We start from the raw sequence: 25953 nt of genomic DNA, 5'->3' as shown, positions 1-25953 counted from the left end.
TTACAGACTTACTGTGTGCTACTGATACACATTACGAATATTATTGACAAAATTGTCGAAAGTTCGCTTTCTGGGCCCTAGTTGTGCGATTTCATATTTCTTTTGTAAACATTGTGGGGAAAATTAAAGACAGTTAGGATTGCCTTACACAAAAGGCGTCTCTGATCATTTGTATCGTACATATATTTATCTTCAAAGTTATTTAGCAGATGTACCTCGTCGTTATTCGAAACAATTTGTCCCATTTCATGTTCGCTACCCATCCCCAAGTTACCTCCCGTCATTTCGATACGTGCAATTCAATGCCAATCACATTTTAGCCATCTTTAATTTATATCTCGCTAAATAAATTGCAAAGAAAAATTAAACGATTCCTCTCAAATAAAAAAGCAATTCACTTTCCACACATACTATACACTGGTTTCTCTCAGCGTTGTGACCAGTCAGTACGGCGGCCGAGTTAACACTGTTTGCCAAAAGGAGCGCTTAACTGATGTGTTAGCCACTCTACGAAGTTCAAAACTTTTTGTATAACTGCACTTCAAAAAATGTTCAAATGTGTTTGAAATCTTATGGGACTTAACTGCTAAGGTCATCAGTCACTAAGCTTACACACTACTTAACCTAAATTATCGTAAGGACAAACACACACACCCATGCCCGAGGGAGGACTCGAACCTCCGCCGGGACCAGCCGCACAGTCCATGACTGCAGCGCCTCAGACCGCTCGGCTAAACCTACGCGGCAACTGCACTTCACAAACAGATCGAAGATGTCATTCGCTTGCATCTTCAGCTTTAAAAATAATTCATATGTCTTGAATCTTGTCTCCGGTACCTTATCTTCTTCGCAGATTTGTAGTATACTTGCAAGGCCAGCTCTAGCTTTGACGTTAACATGTGTTTCATCTTACTTTCATTGATTTCCAGATTCACTGTCGAAGACTGTTTTCCTGCCTGTCGTACCCTTTATTTTCAACAATGTCATTTGTGTATGATGTATGTTCTGTCCTGTACTATTACACATTGTATGATGGCACCAGATTAAATAACTGTACGAATAGTGTATCTCCTTGCCTCAGATCACATTACAGCTCATTTCATACCTTTCAGACATCTATAATGTTTACCGACTGTCACTCTTCTCATACACCATATGTGAATGGACCAGGGAAGAAGGTACCAGAAGCACTCTCCGCCAGACACCGTTAATGGCTTGTGGAGAATTGATGTAGATGTGCAGTATTATTACTACCATCTCCTCCACACCCCATCTCTTTCTATCTCTTCCCCCTCCCTCTCTGTCCATCTCCCTCTTCACACTCTTTCTGCCTATCTCCTCCACTCCCCCCACCTCCCGCCTCCACTTACTCTGTCCATGTCATCCACCCAATTTTCACTATCCACCTCCTGCTCAGCCGTGTTCATCTGCACATTTACCCCATGTAAAGCCCTCCAATACTACCCATACAACACACTAGTTGTGCAGGGCAGCCTAGACATCAGGTGTCACCAACCCTTTTTCACCTCCACCCCAGCAGAAGCAAATAGGCTGGGAGGTCCAGCAGTTCATAAACCTGGCCCTAACTTTCCCTTATTGCCAAAACATTTTTGTGGTGGACATCTCAGCTGATGAAAACTGACGCTTTTACTTCATAAACAAGGTCTTTTCTCCCAGGCATACAATGTCATTAACAGATTACAATATTATTCTATTGTGATTTATCTTTTTGTCAAAACAGTAAAACAAACACCCCATTAAATCGAAAAACACGAATGCCATCGTCTTTCGTGCTGATGGAAGTGATCTTGCCGCTGTAGTCACGACCAATGTTTGCACACTAATGCCCAGTTTTGCATTCAGATCTCATTCACTGTAGCACACTGGCACACAAACACAGACTTAGCCTTGTGAAAATTGTGTAAGGTTAATTTTAAAAATTTGACCATTTGTGGCTGAACTCCAAGCAGCTGTGGATATATTATTATTTCGAAGTCGTGACCATTGATGATCATGCCATGCACAGCTCCGCATGGCATGTGATTTTTCATATATACTTATGAAAGTGATGTTTCCACATCCGTTTGTGCACTTGAGAATATGCACATTCTTAATAACCTGCTCGAGCAGTCTTAGATTAGATTACATTAGATTATATCAATACTAGGTCCATGGATCATGAATACGATATTTTGTAACGAGTCAAATTTTCCAATACATGACATAATTAAGTTAATTTAACAACATAATTAGGTTAATACAACAACTTTTTTATTTTTTTGTTTTTTTTTTAATTTTTTTATAATTTTTTGTTTGGTTTTTTCTTTTTTTTCTTAATTTATATCTAAAAATTCCTCTATGGAGTAGAAGGAGTTGTCATTCAGAAATTCTTTTAATTTCTTCTTAAATACTTGTTGGTTATCTGTCAGACTTTCGATACTATTTGGTAAGTGACCAAAGACTTTAGTGGCAGTATAATTCACCCCTTTCTGTGACAAAGTTAGATTTAATCTTGAATAGTGAAGATCATCCTTTCTCCTAGTATTGTAGTTATGCACACTGCTATTACTTTTCAATTGGGTTTGGTCGTTAATAACAAATTTCATAAGAGAGTATATATACTGAGAATCTACTGTGAATATCCCTAGATCCTTAAATAAATGTCTGCAGGATGATCTTGGGTGGACTCCAGCTATTATTCTGATTACACGCTTTTGTGCAATAAATACTTTATTCCTCAGTGATGAATTACCCCAAAATATGATGCCATATGCAAGCAATGGGTGAAAATAGGCGTAGTAAGCTAATTTACAAAGATGTTTATCACAAAAATTTGCAATGATCCTTATTGCATAAGTAGCTGAACTCAAACGTTTCAGCAGATCATCAATGTGTTTCTTCCAATTTAATCTCTCATCAATGGACACACCTAAAAATTTTGAATATTCTACCTTAGCTATATGCTTCTGATTAAGGTCCATATTTATTAATGGCGTCATACTATTTACTGTACGGAGCTGTATGTACTGTGTCTTATCAAAATTCAGTGAGAGTCCGTTTACAAGGAACCACTTAGTAATTTTCTGAAAGACACTATTGACAACCTAGTGACAGTAATGTCATTCGTTAAATTTTTCGAGATTCTAGTGGCCCTTCAGAAGAAGTCAGTTATTACGAAGGGTTATCAAAAAAAGACAAATATTACAGGATATTTTTGGAGAAGCAAATAACTCTCGAGGACACTGTCTAAGAGGACAACTATTGCTGCCAGATGCTTCCGAAAGGATGATGAAATGAAGTCACAGTAATACTTCTTCAGTCTCTACAGGCGTCCTCCACACAGTGATTTCTACGATGTTACTTCTCGAAGCGGCTCTTTGTGTGAGTAACCAGAATTACCGCCAACTATCCGACTATCAACACCAAGAGAGATGGCGCAGTGGTTAACACACTTGACTCGCATTCGGAAGGACGACGGCTCAAACCCGCTTCCGGCAATCCTGATTTAGGTTTTCCGTGATTTCCCTAAATCACTTCTGGCAAATTCCGGGATGGTTCCTTTCACAGGGCACGGCCGATTTCTTTCCCCATCCTTCCGTAATGCGAGCTTGTGCTCCGTCTCTAATGACCTCGTTGTCGACGGGACGTTAAACACTAATCTCCTCCTCTCCTCCTCCTCCGATCATCAACTGTGCAGTTCTCAAGACTAAGATATTTAGAAACGCTTAGTTTCCGTTGAACCAGAAGCCCCTGACAGCTAAGTACTCTAGCAGTGTTAACGCGCCACGTGTATGCCATCTCTTTTATACTAATGGTTCAACAGGTCGGTCCACTCCTGGTAGGTGTTACCAGATGTTGCTACTTCTGATCCCCAAGTGGATCACGTTTCCGTTTTCAGAGACTAGTGAATAGTTTTGGATTCCAGAATAAATTACACGCTACTTTTCGCAGAAATTTGCAAACCATGTGAAGATATAGTACCAAGATTTAAAAATATAACAAAGGAATAAGAATTCGATTCTTCATTGTTTGGATTACTTGTATTTTGATAATCAAAGCCGTGCGGAGGTAATGACTACGTGCCAATGTCCTACAATTACTGCCGTTCTCAGCGTTCATAATGATATAATCTGGAACGGTAACGTCATCCGCAAAAGATTCGATACTCGCCAGAACTCCAAATGACTGGGACTCACCAACAGCATGTTTAAAGACAGTTTCCGTTCTTCACTCTATCTTCCTTCAAGCTGGGCGTTTGCTGTCAAGAGGTTTTCTTTCCTTTGACCGTGAACAACTGTCACATTACCTGGACATATGCTGTGCTGCCAATTGATTTCTTACCTGAAACAACAGAAAGAGAAACGTTAGCCTCTGCGGGATCAAACATAGTTTTAAAATTTAATGCACGTTAACCATAAGTACAGATTCAGAAGGATGTAGGTTGAAGTAGGTACTGGGAGATGAAGAAGCTTGCATAGGATAGAGTAGCATGGAGAGCTGCATCAAACCAGTCTCTGGACTGAAGACCACCACCACCATCACCACCACCACCACCACCACCACCACCACAACAACAACAACAACCATAAGTAATGGGTTTTACGCAGTGACTATTAAATGTAAGTAAGATTTTCAGTCATTCGGCGCGCCGTGTCATATACGAAAACAAAGGAATTTTAATGCATGCCATTTAATCAATACATTTAAAGTTTTTTTTTTCAGTCCTTGTCCAAATGGACAAGACTAACATTTGAGATCTCGGCCAGTTATAGATGTTGGATCTATTTCAGATTCCAATAAATAGAGATTGGAACAGCAAGCTCCCAGATTCGGAATATTTTGAAGGGTTTCCAGTTATAGAATTTGCCTTACAACGTAGTAAAACCCCTCAAAACCTCAGTCAGAACCGAAGGATTAGAACATTTTTATTTGTCGCTTGGGCAGCTCTGTCTCAGACAAAAGTATGGAAGCCTCGAGTCTGCGTGTGTAACTGTCTGCAAGCCAGCCGCTGTGATCGAGCGGTTCTAGGCGATTCAGTCCGGAACCGCGCGACTGCTACGGTCGCAGGTTCGCATTCTGCGTCGGACATGGATGTGTGTGATGTCCTTAGGTTAGTTGGTCTTAAGTAGTTCTAAGTTCTAGGGGACTGATGACCTCAGATGTTAAGTCCCATAGAGCTCAGAGCCACTTGAACCATTTTTTGTCCCAAATGACGTCCTTTTAAAACTTTTTCAATTTCTGGAAAAGAAAAAAGTCACAATGACTTAAAATTAACGCGATATCTACGTGCAGTAATCGCTCCTGGATATCTGATGATGGATAAATTCCGAAATGCGTCATATGAGCAATTAAGTCATTCCTTGCCTGATGTTCGACCTTTAGCACTGCGAGCCAGTCAATCTGAATGAAGAACTACTGATTATTACAAAAATTGTCACCTGCCTCCTGCACGACTGTATGTCACATTTATATTATTGAAATTAACACATTCCCGAAAATCCTGGAATCCCTGGAACCAATATCTTTTCAGTATCAATGTCGGTAACAGAAAATAATGGTCGAGATTCTCGATTCCCAAAATAGATGAACTGTCTATATACGTAATTAAGGTTGTACGGAATAAATAAATAAATAAATAAATAAATAAATAAATAAAAATGGTTCAAATGGCTCTGAGCACTACGGGACTCAACTTCTGAGGTCATCAGTCGCCTAGACTTAGAACTACTTAAGCCTAACTAACCTAAGGACATCACACACATCCATGCCCGAGGCAGGATTCGAACCTGCGACCGTAGCGGTCGCTCGGCTCCAGACTGTAGCGCCTAGAACCGCACGGCCACTCCGGCCGGCTGTACGGAATCCTCAGTGGGCGAGTCCAAGTGGCACCCGCTCAATTTTTCATCTGCCTGCAGCAGAATTATTTTCAAGTGGTGGAGAACTTTTTAATTGGTGGAGAAAAACGTTAATTTGTTGATGCGGATATATTAAAAACCGGAGTGCACGCTGCAGTATAACTTCATGAAGGCTTGAAAATGTGTGTCAAGACTACAAGCCAGGCATTTACCTATAGGTATCTATAGGAAACTACTAACTGTGATTATTGTGAAGCATTGTTTCATTTTAGCATAGAAAGCAGTCCGTAAAGGAGCCCAAACAAAGGTAAAATGTAAAAGATGACAGATGTTAACAGACATGACATACGTTAAATTATGCTAGTTTGGTAGACGAGAATCGAAAACGAGAATATATATATATATATATATATATATATATATATATATGACGCAGGCTGTGAAGATAGTTACAGCTGTTGGGCAACCGGCACAGTCTAATAGACTGTGGCAACGGACAGTGAAACAAACAAGTGACTATCGACTGGCAGGTCAGAGATCATAAGGGTCCACAGCAGTATTTCATGTTCTTTTCTACCGAAGTGAAGCAACACATCTGACGTGGAATCTGTCACAACTAGGTAGCATGAAGAACAAGTAATTCACTTTCTCTGTTGCGTTATTTACCAATCCTTGCCTTAGCGTAAAACAATTCACTATTATAAGAGGGTTAACACGGCCAATAGGGTAATGCACGAGTAGTTATAATAATGAATAACAAATAGGAGTGCGGGTAAGCTACTACAAACAGCATAGTGAACGCATTATTGTGGCCAAGATAGACACGAAGCCCACGCCTACCACAGTGGTAAAAGTTTATATGCCAAAAAATCGTAGAGGGAGACCAAAAGATGAATACACTAAGCAGATTCAGAAGGATGTAGATTGCAGTAGGTACTGGGAGATGAAGAAGCTTGCAAAGGATAGAGTAGCATGGAGAGCTGCATCAAACCAGTCTCTGGACTGAAGACCACAAGTACAACAACACGACCAAAGAAAGTATTTTGCAGTGAACGCAGTTTTCTTTCAGATTCAACTTGTAACAATAAAATGCTTAAACACAAATGCTGTACGTATGTTTTTAAATCGTGTACGTGTTGTGTAAAACCGATATCAAATATATTACCACACATAGACTGAATGCTGCTAAACTGACCTCACGAACAGCCTCTTCAAAGGACCACAAAATATACCATGAATTAATCGTATTTAATAGAGACCTAGACTGGAAATCTGGTAATCTTCGACAAATCTATTTTCCAACGACAGAAGCCGAATAATATCTTGCGATTAGACCTCAGAGAGCGCTATGCGTTTCTCATTTTGTATTTACGTTCGCGAGTAGTAATCGCGTTTCTGTATATTGCTATTATTGGATGTCGTTCAGAGGTATCGGGATGCTTTCGTTCAGTGATTTCCATACCATGGAGCGCACTGTTTTAACCACTGACATGATACTGTACCCACTGAGTGTGGGCCAGTTAGAACAGGATTGCTCGGCTATGCATATAGAATGAGGTTTAACGTAGTTTGTAGTAATTACGTAGAAATTTTGCAGTTATTGATGAAATACGTTTATGGCCCGCTAATGGTCTTTGTGCAAGAAAATGAAAGAGAACTATAAATCATAGTTGTCCTGACAAACAACGCGTTTCGTTCATGCGGAATATCATAAATGAAGGGCATTTTGAAGACTCCACTGCTGAAGCACAATAGGCCTAATGCAAACGGAATGGTGAATTCTAGTAACACTGCAATGAAACTACGATCTTCAGCTTGCACAAGCGATTACGAAATGCACCATTTGCTTTTAAAACAGGAGCTGTGTGCGAATGGTGGCAAAATTTCAAGAAGACGAACGAAATCGCATCGACTCCCTGATATAAGTTCTGACAAGAATTCGTTTTCTGAAAGAGTGAAACAAGGCAAGACGAGGTAATGAGCGAATCAGTGGTTCTTAAACCTGAGCTAACGTTCACGACGATGCGCGAAGCACGCAATCATGAAACGTAACTGAAGATAACTTCGCGAGCAATTCTGCGCAGAATTTTCTCAAGTAGGTTACAGCATCGGAAACTATGAGCCCAAATGGTGTCAGTGAAGCCGATGGAAGAACAGAAAATGAAATGACCGGATGTTTATTGGAATTCTTGGTGCGGTAGAATGCTGGAAGTTACGGATTTCTTGAGACACCGACTCTGGGAGCGAGACGTAGATGTGTCACTCAGTCTCTGGGAAAACACGGTAATCTATAGAATGCAAGCAGACGCCAGCGTCAGCAAATACGTAAAACTACATAGCAGACGTCAGCGTCAGTAAATACGTAAAACTACATAGACAACGTTTGATGAATGACGTGACCCACTTATCAAAGGCGCTATATCAGTCTGTGATGATAAACTGCCGCAGCTCAACAACCTTTTGTTGAGAGCAAGGTCCTGATCCTCCCAACCGTCATGACCAACTCGCCAGAGATATTTCGCCTTTTTTCTGAAATGTCACATCATTCCTTGCCGGATGGCGCTAGGATGACGATGACGAACAGAAAGAAACTATCAACAGCTGATCATCGTGGCATGCTAAAACATTCCTTGCCAGACGGCGCCGAGACGACAGAAAAGCTATCACCAGATGATTATCAAGGCAGGCCGTATTTGTATTGTTCCATCTGTAAGATGAGAGCATAAGAATACTGATCACAAGTTACCATAAAAATCTGAATAATAGAGACTAGTATAGTAGTTTGTGTGTGTGTGTGTGTGTGTGTGTGTGTGTGTGTTTGGGTGGGTGGGTGGCTGGGCGCGCGCGCGCGCGCGATAGAGAGAGAGAGAGAGAGAGAATATGCAGGGTGATTCAAAAAGAATACCACAACTTTAGGAATTTAAAACTCTGCAACGACAAAAGGCAGAGCTAAGCACTAACTGTCGGCGAATTAAGGGAGCTATAAAGTTTCATTTAGCTGTACATTTGTTCGCTTGAGGCGCTGTTGACTAGGCGTCAGCGTCTGTTGATGCTAAGTTGGCGACCGCTCAACAGAAAGCTTTTTGTGTTATTGAGTACGGCAGAAGTGAATCGACGACAGTTGTTCAGCGTGCATTTCGAACGAAGTATGGTGTTAAACCTCCTGATAGGTGGTGTATTAAACGTTGGTATAAACAGTTTACAGAGAATGGGTGTTTGTGCAAAGGGAAAAGTTCTGGACGGCCGAGAACGAGTGATGAAAATGTAGCACGCATCCAGCAAGCATTTGTTCGCAGCCCAGGAAAATCGACTGGCAGAGCTAGCAGAGAGCTGCAAATTCCACAATCAACTGTATGGAGAGTCCTGGAAAAAGGTTAGTTATGAAACCTTATCGTCTGAAATTGGTTCAAGCACCGTCTGCAGCTGATAAGATTAAAAGAATCGATTTCTGTGATTTTATCCTTGCTCAAATGGAAACAGATGAATCTCTCGTTTCAAAGATTGTGTTTAGTGATGAAGCAACTTTCCACACTAACGGGAAAGTCAACCGTCACAATGTCTGTATATGGGGCACTGAGAATCCGCGGGAAACAACTCAGTATGAACGTGACTCGCCTAAGGTGAACGTTTTCTGTGCCATTTCAGCCAATAAAGTTTTTGGTCCCTTTTTCTTCGAAGGTGCTACTGTAACTGGACTACAGTATCTGGAGATGTTAGAGAATTGGCTGTTCCCTCAGCTCGAATAAGAAGCACAACAATTCATATTTCAGCAGGATGGAGCGCCACCACATTGGCACTTATCTGTCCGTAACTACCTGAACGTCAACTACCCGAGGCGATGGATCGGCGGCCAGGCAGCCCGTGACAGAGCACTTCATCACTGGCCTCCAAGAAGCCCTGATCTTACCCCCTGCGATTTTTTCTTATGGGGGTGTGTTAAGGATATGGTGTTTCGGCCACCTCTCCCAGCCACCATTGATGATTTGAAACGAGAAATAACAGCAGCTATCCAAACTGTTACGCCTGATATGCTACAGAGAGTGTGGAACGAGTTGGAGTATCGGGTTGATATTGCTCGAGTGTCTGGAGGGGGCCATATTGAACATCTCTGAACTTGTTTTTGAGTGAAAAAAAACTTTTTTAAATACTCTTTGTAATGATGTATAACAGAAGGTTATATTATGTTTCTTTCATTAAATACACATTTTTAAAGTTGTGGTATTCTTTTTGAATCACCCTGTATTTACTTATTGTACAACACCTTCCATTCTGGAAGACGCTTGTTGCCGTGACAGGACCTTTACAGATCTACAAATATTTTCGAATTGAGGTTCAATTTAGACATTCAGGAATGAATATTTTATTGGAAGGAAAATGAGCACTGGCCGTATTTTGTTGTTTTATTGTCAGCGAAATCGCTCACAGCGCATGTTTTAAAAACAAATGGTGCATTTCGTAATCAGGACGATCTTCACTTGTGCAAGCTGAAAATGGTAGCTTCATTGCAGTGTTACTGGAATTCGCCATTCCGTTTGCTTTAGACCTATTGCGTTTCAGCAGTGGAGTCTTCAAAATGCCCCTCATTGATAATATTCCGCGTGAGAGAAATGCAGCTGTTTGTCAGGGCAACTATGATTTATAGTTCTCTTTCATTTTCTGGCACAAAGACCAATAGCGAGCCATAAACGTATTTCATCAATAGCTGCAAAATTTCTACGTAATTACTACAAACTACGTTAAACCTCATTCTATATGCATGGCCGAGCGATCCTGTTCTAGCTGGCCCACACTCAGTGGGTACAGTATCATGTCAGTGGTTAAAACAGTGCGCTCCATGGTATGGAAATCACTGAACGAAAGCATAACAATACCTCTGAACGACATCCAATAATAGCAATATACAGAAACGCGATTACTACTCGCGAAAGTAAACACAAAATGAGAAACACATAGCGCTCTCTGAGGTCTAAACCCAAGAAATTATTCGGCTTCTGTCGTTAGAAAATAGATTTGTCGAAGATTACCAGATTTTAAGTGTAGGTCTGATACCAGTGCCTACCAATTTTAATTGTATATTACAGCACTGAGGATGGTCACCAAGTGACTGAAAATCGATTTTGCTGACAATAAAACAACAAAATACGGCCAATGCTGATTTTCCACTATTTGGTCGTGGTGCACACAACACGCCATGGAGTCGCCAATCAAAAATATTTTATTTCTCTGCATGTATTTACTTTGTGCTCCAGTTTGTTGCATAGAGGAAAGTGTAGTGTCACTTGCTATACTAGCTGATTCGAAATGACTAAAAGCGGAAGAATTTACACAACTAAGGCATGCACGTATGTATATTACCCACAGCACTATCTAGCAGTTAGTGGTAGAAGTGCGGATGTACTCACTTTATCATCAACAAAGATGAAGCAGAAAATAATATTACATCTTATAAAAACTAAATGCGAAAAAAAGTCAAATATTGATGATAGTACATAGATCACATTTTCTAACACACAACCCGAAATATTGTAGCTGCTTCCTTCTACGGACAATTTATGCACCAGAAACATGTAGTTGTCTTTCAGTAAAATGCAAGAGCCCGTTTTCCACCCACGAACTGGTAACTACTATGTCATTTTGTACTCAACTCGAAGCAAAAAACTTTGGAACAAGCCTGGCAAATCTCCCGAACTCCTGAAACTTCGTGTTCGGTGTATAGCTTTGGCACAGCGTACTGCATCTGCAGCAGTAATCTGAGCAACAGTTGGCACCACGTTGACAATGAACTGTTAGAATCGATGACGTCAACAACAACTCCGAGCCGGTCTGTAGCGCGCATTCCACTGACCCACACCACCACCATTTGCGAATTCAGTGGTGGCAAGCCAGAGCTCACTGGAGGGCAGGGTATAGATCTCAAATGGCTCTGAGGGTGTAGATCTGCTGAGTTTTTTGATGAAAGCTGGTTCTGCCTTGGTGCCAATGATGAACATTTTTTTTTAGATAGAAGGAGGCCAGTTGCAGCTCTACAATCGAGCTGTCTGCATGCTAGATACGGTGGCCATACACCTGGAGGTTAGGTCCACATAACATTTTTTCTTTATTTGTGTGTGAGGAATGTTTCCTGAAAGTTTGGCCGTACCTTTTTGTAACACCCTGTATACGTTACCTAAACAAATGTATTCCCGAAATTTCCTTACTCTACATTTATTATTTTTTTGGTGTTACGATTTTTTTCAGCCAGTGGATTTTACCTTGGCTATTAGCTACTTAGCACAGAGCTAGTAAATAGATGTTGATATCTCTCTGAATGCATCACTCACCCTGTATTCAATGTATCACAGGTGTTATCCTTATTTTCATTCTGCATACTGCATCTGAAGTAGATTATGAATTATACTGTATAGTAAACATGAGAGATAGTACATTTAAAACCCACACTCATGTCTCAGGCGGGATTCGAACCTGTGACATGGACTTTACGAGGCAACGACCGTACCGCAGGGCAGATCCATTTATTTATTTGTTTATCCGACTCCAAAAAACACTATAACACAATATGATCCTAAAACTACACTCAGTAAGGACAGAGAGAAATTCACACTTGTTTGAGTCCAATGTTCAAGCAGCCAGAACGGCACTGTCATTCGCTGCAAACGAAGTCTTCCGCGTCGCTGGGTTTTCTCCGTTTACTTCAAACCAACAAGTGTTTAGAGTCTTGCCTTGCCACAAATTTGCAAAGCTCGTCAACACAGATTCTCCACTTTTTCATATTAGCCTTGCAACTTGCCATTCCTGTTCCCAAACTCTTGAGGGCCTTCCAAGTCCCGTATTGGGTATGGCAGCCTGAAAGTAGCTACTCTTCTGCCGTCCATAATCCTCCAGGAGACTGTTCTGCACAACTCAGTTCGGCGGGCTTCTGCTGAAGTTGGAGTTGGTGCTGTTGTAAGGAGGAAGCTTTTTCTCGATTTCAGCCTTAATCGATAAGCACTAGTTCCAAACAATGGGTGCCTTGGCTCTTCAAATGGTTCAGATGGCTCTGAGCACTATGGGACAACATCTGAGGTCATCAGACCTGTAGAACTTTGAACCACTTAAACCTAACTAACCTAAGGACATCACACACATCCATGACCGAGGCAGGATTCGAACCTGCGACCGTAGCGGTCGCGCGGTTCCAGACTGAAGCGCCTAGAACCGCTCGGCCACACCGGCCGGCGCCTTGGCTCCGTTTCTTGCTTCTTCTTTTCAGTCTCTGTTGCTATCCGAATTCTCACATACGAAGGTAATGAGTGGAAACACTTGGAAGGCTATAGCTTTCCGTCGACACTGACAACTTTAGAGACGAAATATTCCACCGCAAGTACCCTAACTTTAAGACGGCAATCGCCACGAAATTTATTCAGAAAAGGTCTTTAAGAAACCATAAACGATATAAAAGATATAGAATTCTTTGACCTACTGTTGCCTCATCACAATCGATATTTCCGTTATCGTTCGCACGTTAGTGTCCGTAATTAAGGGAGCGGAGCTTGGTTTTCGCCAAAGGAACAAACGATTACTCGCCTTTATACAGGTCATGTGCCGAAACTTAGATATGTCACAACATATATGCACATGAAGAACATATGATTCCGTTAAATACGAAAATAAAATGTTATTATACTGTACATTTAGAAGATTATTTGTGGACAGTATAAAGAAAATATACATCAGAATTAAATATTTCTCTCCCACGAAAGAACTTACACTAGTACGGCCGGCACGTGTATATGGTTGTGAATCCCGGGCGACATCAGCAACAAGTCAATAAGCAATTTGTGCTTTCCAGGGGAAGATACTTTGAAAGATCTGTAGAACCGTCTACAATACCATGGAAGGCAAATCGGAACGAAGAACAACAGAAGTCCTGTATACCAGCGGTTTGAAAAGCCACATATTGGCCGAATATTAGGGCAGAATTGGCTACAGTGGTTTGGCCATATCCTTCGAGTTGATAGATTTCTCCCATACCGGATCCTCCATTCTCAACCAGCTGGAAACACCAAAGGGGACGTCCAGTGTTGGAAGGATCACGAGTAGTAACAATCCTCAAACAAGTGGAGCTGACAGCGGTGGAAGACGAAGCTAGAGCCGGCAGCTATGGACTACCATCTGCAATACATATCCCCTCTCCTATGACTGACTTTCTTTTTTTTTTATTGCGCTTTTGTAATGTGTTCCTTTATTATTTTATGGTGTGCTGATTTTTTTGCCTTTGTTGTTTGGTTATTTCTTTTTTGCATCTGATACAGGCCTTAAAGGCCCGTTAAAGCAATAAATGATGACGGTGACGAAAACACTGGTTTCTGGGTTTTTTGAGAATCAAATGTAGGACTTAAATACCCCCAAATCACTAACAACGACAAAGACACGCTTTCTAAATACAGAGAACGTGCAATAAAATGCAAATCTTAAAATTCCGTTGATACATTTGCAAGGAAGTCGTTTTATTTTCCATGACAATTTTCAGGTAGTTTTGGCGATAAATGTGAATGACGTTGTGAATAAGATAAATGTATTCAACCCCATTAGTATCGACGAGCCATATTCTTTGTAAGTCTGCTCCTGAGACCACAGATGTTGGTCAGAGAGGTTACTTCTTTTGAAGAGAGTAGCAGGCAGTGTGTGTCAGTCAGTCTGACGATGCACTTGGTTTGAAATGGATGGAAGCTGACCTGGTGTGTAGTGAAGGCAGCATTATTTAAAAAGGATTTTGTATTAACATATTCTGAGGAAAAATTTTGTGGAACTGAGTTGATATGAATACGATAATGCCAGAAGGAAATTTTTCTAAGGTAATCTAGTTTTTTATATATTCGTTAATTCTGTAGTTTCTTATTGTTAGACCACTGATGATGATGATGAGACCCATACTTCTTTACAGAGCGTAGGGAAGCGACGCGGGTGACCCGCGCCGCCTTACTAGGCAAGGTCCTAGTGGAGGTGGTTTACCATTGCCTTCCTCCGACCGTAATGGGGATGTTTGATTAAAAGTGTACTGTAGAAATTTTATAGTGAAGCAGATGAATTTGTCTTACAATTCAAACAGGTGTCAAGGAAAGTAATTGTACACAGGAAAATTATTAATAAATATTTTGCTAACTTGTCACGTTGTGAAAACTTTATGAATGGGTGTATTGTTGTTATGGCTTAATGAAGCATAGTTACACTTGGAGTCTTTGTTCTCTTTTTCAATCGTTTAGTTTCTCATTCTTCACTCTTTACCTCTACGAATGTGTTTGTATACTCTCACTGCACATCGCGAGTTGTCTGTTCGCGGAAACATTTTTTTATGAAAAGTGATAAGATACCGCCATGCATTGCACATCGCATGTCCAGCAAATGAAATTTGGTTTTGGACAACCAGATCAATATTCCTAATAGCAACAGGATGCGGAACAGACGAGCGTTCCGTGCGCACAGGTAAGTCAACAAATTTAATTATCGTCAAAATTCGTGTCCATTGTAAGGTACAGTGATTGTCAGATCGCTATCTGTGAAAATACTATGTTAGTTCAGAGGCTTAATACCAATAGAGGATCTTAGTAAAGAGTTATCTTGTGCGTTTTCATGCAGTTTTATTAGAAACTCAGATGCGTTAAATTTTACGTTCATATGCCGTGTAATTAAACAGTTTTCGTATAGTCATTGTTTGCACGCCCAAAGATAAAGATACACAATATTCAGGGTCAATATTTTAATCTGAGTCATTTGTTTTGCAGTCAAAAAGGATATATATACCTTCACTGAAAACGGATTGCTTTGTCCCGGGCGAATTGTTTGATGCACTGGCGAGTCTCGATTTCGCATCGTGTAGCGTGAGCTTCATATATTTCCGCTCAAAATTGATTTTAACACAGTTCCGTTGCCCTGCACTGAGATTAACGTATTTCGATATCAAAATAAGTTTCATACCAATTTTTCAGATACCAAGCTCGAGTTTTAACCAATACAAACACGAGTTTAATAAATAAGATCACGTTTCACCTGTTATTCCACAATCATAACAAAAATAAAAAGATATTATGTGATCCATGCATTGTTGGGTCTTTAAAATGTAGGAAAAGCAGCCAATAAATATAGTTAGTGACGACTCTGCTTGCCATTAGATTGGCCACACCAGATTTCAGAACTATGTCAAAGTTGAAAGATCTGTTTTCGAAGCAATATTTGTACTTTAAATCTTATTGTGCTCTTTGTTTTTGGTGGACAGAAATAAAATGTTCCATTAACGCAATTCACTTCGCACCGTCCGATGTATCTCTGTGTGCACTTTTCTGTAGATATTTTCTTTTCTAATTTTTATGTGCTAATGCTGATGTAAATGTCTCCCCGTACCGAGAGCGGCGGTGCATCAGTAACATGCAAAACCAGAGCTCAGCGCCCGGCAGGGCTCCCGTGAATGGCTGCACAGGAAGCTACTCGAGAGAGTGTTTATTCACATGCCAAGACAACTGTTATCATTCCTCGGTAATTGTGTAGATGTACATAGGTGCAGTTCGTTCTGACATCTCAAATGTATCGTAACGGGAAACATCGCACAAGTTGTAAAGCCGCTTATGTATCGTAAGGGACTGTTTGGCGTATGCGAGCTGTAAATGTTTCGGAAATCAAAATTTATAATTTTTAGTAATTACCATTACATGCTTCTATTACACTCTAAGAAAAAACGAATCACCACGTAGAAATTATCCGAATGGGATAGAAATCAGTAGATGTGATAGGCATGTACAGACAGATGAAGTCTTCGCTGGTCAGTTCGAAGCGGGACTCACCACTGAAGACAATTCTACTCCAGTCAATAACATTCCAGACCGAAGACGTGACTGGAAACGCCCCGGACCTGACTGTAGCCCGCCATACGCCCCGACAGCCAAGAGTGATGGTCTGGAGTGCCGCTTCTTTTCATAGCATGACCCTCTTTAGTGGTCATCCGCGACACGCTTACACCAAACGGTATGTCAGCGATATTCTACGCCCCGTTTTGCTGCCCTTCGTGGCGAGCCATCTTGGCCTTACATTTCAACAAAATAATGCCCGACCGCAAAGGGCGGGAATTTCCACCTATTGTCTTCGTGTTTGTCAAACACTACCTTGACCAGCAAGGTCGCCGGATCTCTCCCCAATCGAGAACATTTGGAGCATTAAGGGCAGGACCCTCCCACCAGCTGTGGATTTTGACGATCTAACGCGCCGATTGGGGAGAATTTGGTACGATATCCCTCACGAGGACATGCAGCAGCACTGTCACTCAATGCCGAATACTACTTGCGTATGGGCCGGAGATGGACCAACGCATTACTGACTCGCTCAATTTATGTAGCTCTTTCTTCTGAATAAATCATCCAGTTTTTCTGTGATTATAATTATTTGTTTCACTGTACAGTACATCACATCTACTGATTTTGTATTTTTAAAGCAATTTTAACTTTTGTTCCATGAAACGTTCTTTGCCAACGTCCGTATCGTTATGCCGGGGAGACGTGTAGCACCGGTTGGCTGCTAGCTCATGGTTCCAAAAATAATGCAAACTCTACGTGGGGCAACAGTCTTTCTAATACAGACAGGCTCGTGTTCTCCCTATCGCAGTTACTGTATCTTTCTTGAGTCAAAATTTAGTGGCTACGAGGAGCATACATAAACAGGCACTATGCAGTTAATAGTATTTTTCGCCAGAAGGTGATGATTGTGACAGATGGTGATGATTATTACACTCGTTGAAACGGCGCGGTATCTAAAACGCTGCCACCCATGTAGAAACTCAAAATCTTTTCATCACAATCTGATATTTAGAGTTCATTTCAGCATTGGTGGATACATACAAACGTTATATTCAGGACATAACAGTAGAATTTTATGTTACTGTATTTTATTTATTTTTCGCTAATCTATGCTACGTTATGATTGTTGTGCCGTTTTATGGTCTTCAGTTTGATGCAGCTCTTCATGATACTCTATCCTGTGCAAGTCTATTCATCTCAGAACAACTACTGCAACCTACATCCTTGGTTCAAATGGCTCTGAGCACTGTAGGACTTAACATCTGAGGTCATCAGTCCCCTAGAACTTAGAACTACTTAAAACTAACTAACCTCAAGACATCACACTCATCCATGCCCGAGGCAGGATTCGAACCTGCGACGGTAGTGGCCGCGCGGTTCCAGACTGAAGCGCCTAGAACCGCTCGGCCACTCCGGCCGGCCCTACATCCTTCTGAATCTGTTAAGTGTATTCTTCTCTTGGCCTCTCTCTACGATTTTACCTCCCACATTTCCCTCCAGTACTTAATCGATAATCTCTTGATGTCTCAGAAAAAATTCTTTTCTCCCCAATTCTATTCACTACCTCCTCATTAGTTACATGATCTAGCTATCTAATCCTCACCATTCTTATGTAGCACGACCTTTTAAGAGCTTCTGTCCTCTTCTTGTCTAAACTGTTTGTCGTCCATGTTTCACTTCCATAGATGGCTACTGCCCATACAAATACTTCCAATAAAACTTTCCTTACACTTAAATCTACATTTTATGTTAAAAAATACCTCTTCTTCAGAAACGCTTTTCTTGTCTTTGACAATCTACATATTATATCATCTTTTATTATTATTATTATTATTATTATCATTATTATTATTATTAACATAAATTTTGAAACACACACATTGTTATGTTTTGTATTATGTATTGTAGGCAATTAGGGAACAGGTCATATAAAATAAGTCCCAACAGATGTTTGAAAACATAGCAGTTTTTTGTCTGTTTAATACTGGTAACTGCTAGCTGAAAAGTGAAGCAAGCGAGACGGCTTTGAACCGAAGAGAGAAACATTTTAACATGAGACGATCTATTATACCAAATTAATTGCATTAACCTACAGACAGCACTTCGACTCACTCTGGTGGTGTTGGATTGCCGTGTGTGACACTGTATCAGCCTCCACTTTCCAGAAACCACATCCGCCTCAGATTACAATACCACGTGGATAGTGTAGCTGGTGTGCTGATTAGCATGTTTACCGTTCTCGGAGAAGTCCTGCTCAAAGCTGTACTACAGTTAAGGGCAGCTATGTATTAGACGCTATCTTGGAATCCACAATTTCACATGTTATTCTTATGTTGTCGGACTATTACTGTTCGCTATATATATATACAGTGATGAGCCAAACATTGTGACCACCTGCTTAATAGCTTTTTGTCCATCTTTGAAACGAAATACATTACTGATTGTGCGTATCAGGGATCCGACAGTGTGTTGGTAGGTTTGTGGAGGTATGTGGCATTAGATACCTACACACAGGTCATGTAATTCGCATAAATAACGAGCCGCTGATTTGCTTTCGTAGTGATGGCTTTCGATAGCGACCTAGATGGGTTCCATACGATTTACATCTGGCGAACGTGGTCGCCGAGACATCAACGTGAATTCACAATAATGCTCCTGAAACCATTATAGCACGGTTCTGACACCAATATACGGTCAATCATACTGCTGAAAGACGACATTGTCGTCGGGGAAGATATCAAACATTAAGGGATGCAAGTGGTTCGCAGCTGTCAGCGTGTCTTCGACTACTAACACGGGTACCATGCAAGCGCAAGCAAATGTCTCCCACAGCGTAATACCGCTCCCACCAGCCTGCGTCTGTGGCGCGCTGCACGTTTCAAACCGCCGTTCACCTCGACGACGGCGTTTGTGGAGGCGACTATTAACCTAATGTGCCAAACATGTGATTCACCCGAAGAGCCCCACACGTTTCCATTGATCGACAGTCGAATGCCGATGGTCCTGTGCCTACCGCTATCGCAGCTGACGATGTCGTTGGGTCAACATACGAACACTTAGGAGTGGTCTGCTGAGGAGCTCCATGTTCAACAACATACGATGTACGCTGTGCTTCGAAACACTTATGCGAGCACCAGATGTGCTCTTTCGTCGAGATGTCACAGATCACCATCTATCCTACTTTACAGAGCAGACAAGCCTCCGAACCCCACGTTCTGTGAAGAGCCGTGGGCGTTCAACCATTTAGCGCCCAGTGATAGTTTCATTGTCCTACTCTTTCCGTAGATGGTCACGACGGGATCACGTGAACATTCGACCAGCTTCGCAGTTTTAGAGATGTTCGATCGCAGGCCTTGCATAATAATAATCTGGCCTCTGTCAAAGTCGCTTATCTCACTGGATTTCCCCATTTGCAGCCCATATCTTCGCTAGGGTGATCCCCCGTCCGTATCTGCTCCGCTTATACATTTGTTTTTAACGCATCACGTGCCCGCAATGCCACCAGGCGGCGCCCAGCGTCGCGGTGGCAGTGGTCACAACGTTTTGACCGATCAGTGTATATGATCTACTGGATGATGTTCCAAGCACCCCGAGGCTGTTGTACTTACAGAAGACACTGAGCTAGAAAAGTGTAACAGAAGGATTGACACTCGGTGGAGGCACTGGCAGTTGGCCCTCAACCTAAATAAATGTAACGCACAAACATGCAGAAAAACCTGTCATGGTTTAACTACACGATTCCTCAACAATCACTGGAAACGGGGACACCCACTAAATATCTGGGAGTATGGCGGACAGAATAACTTAAAATGGGAACAATCACATGAAATTAATTATGGTATAGGCAGAGAGCTAGTCCTGACAAAACCCTACCATCTGGTGAGCAAGATGTATGAAACAGGCGAAATACCCTCAGACTTCAAGAAGAATATAATAATTCCAATCCCAAAGAAAGCAGGTGTTGACAGACGTGAAAATTACCGAACTATCAGTTTAATAAGTCACAGCTGCAAAATATTAACACGAATTCTTTACAGACGAATGGAAAAACTAGTAGAGGCCAACCTCGGGGAAGATCAGTTTGGATTCCGTAGAAACACTGGAACACGTGAGGCAATACTGACCTTACGACTTGTCTTAGAAAATAGATTAAGGAAAGGCAAACCTACGTTTCTAGCATTTGTAGACTTAGAGAAAGCTTTTGACAATGTTGACTGGAATACTCTCTTTCAAATTCTAAAGGTGGCAGGGGTAAAATACAGGGAGCGAAAGGCTATTTACAAGTTGTACAGAAACCAGATGGCAGTTATAAGAGTCGAGGGACATGAAAGGGAAGCAGTGGTTGGGAAGGGAGTAAGACAGGGTTGTAGCCTCTCCCCGATGTTGTTCAATCTGTATGTTGAGCAAGCAGTAAAGGAAACAAAAGAAAAATTCGGAGTAGGTATTAAAATTCATGGAGAAGAAATAAAAACTTTGAGGTTCGCGGATGACATTGTAATTCTGTCAGAGACAGCAAAGGACTTGGAAGAGCAGTTGAATGGAATGGACAGTGTCTTGAAAGGAGGATATAAGATGAACATCAACAAAAGCAAAACAAGGATAATGGAATGTAGTCTAATTAAGTCGGGTGATGCTGAGGGAATTAGATTAGGAAATGAGGCACTTAAAGTAGTAAAGGAGTTTTGCTATTTGGGGAGCAAAATAACTGATGATGGTCGAAGTAGAGAGGATATAAAATGTAGGCTGGCAATGGCAAGGAAAGCGTTTCTGAAGAAGAGAAATTTGTTAACATCCAGTATTGATTTAAGTGTTAGGAAGTCATTTCTGAAAGTATTCGTATGGAGTGTAGCCATGTATGGAAGTGAAACATGGACGATAAATAGTTTGGACAAGAAGAGAATAGAAGCTTTCGAAATGTGGTGCTACAGAAGAATGCTGAAGATTAGATAGGCAGATCACATAACTAATGAGGAAGTATTGAATAGGATTGGGGAGAAGAGAAGTTTGTGGCACAACTTGACCAGAAGAAGGGATCGGTTGGTAAGACATGTTCTGAGGCATCAAGGGATCACCAATTTAGTATTCGAGGGCAGCGTGGAGGGTAAAAATCGTAGAGGGAGACCAAGAGATGAATACACTAAGCAGATTCAGAAGGATGTAGGTTGCAGTAGGTACTGGGAGATGAAAAAGCTTGCACAGGATAGAGTAGCATGGAGAGCTGCATCAAACCAGTCTCAGGACTGAAGACCACAACAACAACAACATAGGCAGATACCAGACAGAATCATTGGAAGAATTCTGAAGAAGTGTGGTCCACCAAGGAAAGAGATAAACTTATAAAACCCTAGTTTACCGATAGTTGTGTATTTCCTGTCCGTCTGGGACACTTGCCATTTAGTAATGGTGGGGGAAATAGATAAAAAAAGGAATGGTGGAGGAAATAGATCCAAAAAAAGAGCAAGGAGTTTCGTCACATATTCACTTAGTAATTGTGAAAGCGTAACAGAGATGAAATGGTTCAAATGGCTCTGAGCATTATGGGACTTAACATCTGAGGTCATCAGTCACCTAGAACTTAGAACTACTTAAACCTAACTAACTTAAGGACATCACACACATCCATGCCCAAGGCAGGATTCGAACTTGCGACCGTAGCGGACGTGCGGTTCCGGACTGAAGCGCCTAGAACTCTCTGAGTCTTAAGCGGTTACATGCCCGAATAAAATCTCGATTTTCAAGCAGCATCATTTCCAATAAAATTCTCGAGCTTTCGATCTTCAAAATTGAGAAGATTTTATTCGTCACAGATAATCTCATCCGTCTCCAGTGGCAGACGCTAAAAGGGTGGCGTTGTGCTCTACGGTGAGGTTTATTGTTGAAATACCGAGAGCATACGTTCCTAGAAGAATCAACCAACATATTGCTTCCGGCTACGTACATCTCGCGAAAAGACCTTGAAAGGAAGATTACAGAGCATCGAGTCCATACGGAGGGAGACACTTAAATTAGTGGATGAGTTTTGCTATTTGGGCAGCAAAATAACTGATGATGGCCGAAATAAAGAGGATATAAAATAAACCGACAGTGGCAAAAAAAGTGTTTCTGAAGAAGAGAAATTTGTTGACCTCGAATATAGATATAAGTACTTATATCAGGTCTTTCCTGAAAGTATTTGTGTGGACTCTAGCCATGTATGGAAGTGAAACATGGATGATAGCCGGCCGGGTGGCCGAGCGGTTCTAGGCGCTACGGTCTGGAACCGCGCGACCGCTACCGTCGCAAGTCCGAATCCTGTCTCGGGCATGGATGTGTGTGTTCTTAGGTTAGTTAGGTTTAAGTAGTTCTAAGTTCTAGGGGACTGATGACCTCAGCAGTTAAGTCCCATAGTGCTCAGAGCCATTTGAACCATGGATGATAAACATTCTGGACAAGAAGAGAGCAGTAGCTTTTGAAACGTGGTGCTACAGAAGAATACTGATCATGAGATGAGCAGATTGCGTAACTGACAAAGCGGTACTGAACATACATGGGGAGAAAAGTAGTTTATGGCACAACCTGTCTAGAAGAAGGTATCGGTTGATACGGCATCAAGTGATCACCAGTTTAGTATTGGAGGGAAAATGGGGGTGTAAAAATCGTAGGAGGAGACCAAAAGATGAATACAGTAAGCAGATTCAGAAAGCTGTAGGTTGCAGAAGTTATTTCGAGATGAAGCGACTTGCACAAGATAGAGTAGTATTGAGAGCTGCATCAAATTAGTCATCGGACTGAAAACCGCGACCAGAACAACAATAATATCACGTAGGCTTACCAGCAGTCGTTTTTCCCGTGCAGCATTGGCGACTGGAATAGAAAAAGGGCAAATCGACAGTGATATACCAAGTACTCTTCACTGCGCACCGTATAGTGACTTGCAGGGGGCAGATGTAGATGCCGCACGATGATCGGCTTAGATTCAAATGGTTCAAATGGCTCTGAGCACTATGGGACTCAACTGCTGAGGTCGTTAGTCCCCTAGAACTTAGAACTAGTTAAACCTAACTAACATCCATGCCCGAGGCAGGATTCGAACCTGCGACCGTAGCGGTCTTGCGGTTCCAGGCTGCAGCGCCTTTAACCGCACGGCGATCGGCTTAGAGGACAAAAGTGTCACAGATAGGTATTTGCTTTTATAACGGATAGAAGTTCGAAGTAACCACTGATAAATTGGTAAATCTTCCGGGTTGTGCTCCAAGAAACTTTTTCGTCCGTAACATTTCGTATAAAGCTGCGCTGGACATTTTCGGAGGTGCGGGGTTGCGTTGAGTGTTGCCGACTGACTAGCCGGACATCGGAGAGCGACATAAATACTTTGGAAAAGGAGTCTGCTAGAAGTTTACACGTGGCAATCATTTATGTCGGTCTCCGCGGAACCGGGCGCATCTCCGAGGATGACAAGCTCAGCTCTGAACGAAACATTAGGAACGTAAAAGTTTCATGGACCACGACCGTTTAACACAGAAGATACACTAGCAGCTACGACAGGCTTCACTCTACGGTCAGAAGTTGCAAGTGCGTGGAAGAACTGCGTCACACGCTAGCGCGGCGCTATAGTCCGACGGCCGTGACTTCCTGTCGCGTCCGCCTACAGCCGTGGGCAGAGAAAAGTAGAACGTCATCGAGACTGGCGCCCAAACACCCACATGTGGATGCCATTGCTCCCACACGAGTCACACTGAGGCGGAAGCGAGGGCGCTCAATATATCTGTCGTCTTTTCTGCCCCCGTCGTCCATCCTCATATTCCTCCCTTTCCTGCTCACCCTCAAGCCACCTCTCTACGAAAACACGAATAAAATGAGCACACAATCTCTGATTATGGCAGTACCGCATAACTGTGAAGGGACACACATAAGAAGCAATGACTGCCTCCGTATGAGTAAAACGTACAAAAATGTTAATTCCACCCAGAGGGAAACATTGTTATTTAAATACGACTGTTGTGTCATTTTAGAACGCCTGTGCCTAAATTAACATTAAAATGAAGTAACGAGCTATACTGCGCAGCAGACTGTCGAAATTCTTTTCTAAACTCTTGAAAATGGTTTCGAATGCAGTTTAGGAATAAATATCTAACACGCGGAAATCTGTAAAGATTCAAGTAGAATTTATAACCAATCAAATAGTGCAACCCCATATAAGAAATGAAATTTAACAGCTTCTTAACGCTAAACTAATTTAAAAATTCGGTGTTCACCTCTTCGTTCGTAATTCATTTGCCCGTTACAGTTTCTTCACTTCTGGCAATGCTTTTTGCGTGTACAAAATGACAAACTGCGCCTTGATACGGATTTCACTTCAGTTTTAGGTCCCTCCAAACCGACTGGATAATTCAGTTTACAAATCGAAGTATAGTTAAGGTGTATCGCTTCTAGTAAGGCCATGGGTATTAAAACATTGTAGATGACTGCTTGAATTTCTTAATGATCAATTATATTTTTTTCTGAAAGCCATAACTGGCACTAGCAATGGCGTGTTGCTTACAATTCTGTAGACTAAAGCTGTTATGCACCTTCGATTTGGCGCTCTATCTGCAATAAGACGAATTAAGTATGGGATTATTGCTAGACACAATGTATAAGACAAATGGATATTTTCCACATGAGTGCCGACTGTATGCTCGGCGTGTAAAAAAAGACTGAAGAAAAATGTTAATTGCCTATGTGCTGGTTTGTGCTAAGTTTTAACGGCACCCACCCGTGCTTAGTTCTGACCCAGATAAAAGCATGCCTACGCGATACATGGCGTGGTCCAAACGGTACCACAATACTCTGTGTGAGGCGAATCATTCCAGTATACCACCGCTTGTTACTACACAAAAATTAAGGATTTGTTTTTTCATGGAGGATATTACTGCCTGACATCATCTCGTAATATAACCATTTGTGGGCGGTAGACAGGTAATGGCAGTTGATTTTCTGGTTAATATTCGCACGTATCTCAGATTCAGTGATTCTTCTTGCTTGTCTGTGGGATGCGCCGTGTTAACATTTATCACCGAACCTATCTGCAGGATTAAATGCAACGTAGTTATACAAGCGAGACAAAAAAGCTATTTCTAACCAAAAGTATTTCACAGATGGAACATTTCAATAACGTACGCTTAATACAATGTTGGTTGTACATAATTATGCTAAAGACTGATAGATGGGACATTTCTAATGAACTCCTGTTGTTTGTCTTTCCGTTCAGCTCGCAATTCAGTTGAAATCGAGGACACAAAAAAGCGCTTTTCAAATAT

General features: G+C 41.6%; 1 protein-coding gene across 2 annotated transcripts in view; it reads right to left on the bottom strand.

Annotated features, from left to right (window-relative positions):
- The window catches only part of LOC126413160 (cytosolic purine 5'-nucleotidase), a 465386-nt gene that overhangs the window by 338459 nt on the left and 100974 nt on the right, over positions 1 to 25953 (bottom strand). The gene's annotated exons all lie outside the window — the stretch shown is intronic.

This window comes from Schistocerca serialis, chromosome 1, assembly GCF_023864345.2.
Source record: "Schistocerca serialis cubense isolate TAMUIC-IGC-003099 chromosome 1, iqSchSeri2.2, whole genome shotgun sequence".
NCBI lineage: Eukaryota > Metazoa > Arthropoda > Insecta > Orthoptera > Acrididae > Schistocerca > Schistocerca serialis.
Note: the sequence above shows the minus strand (reverse complement) of the source record. Positions and strands in the feature narration are given on the sequence as shown.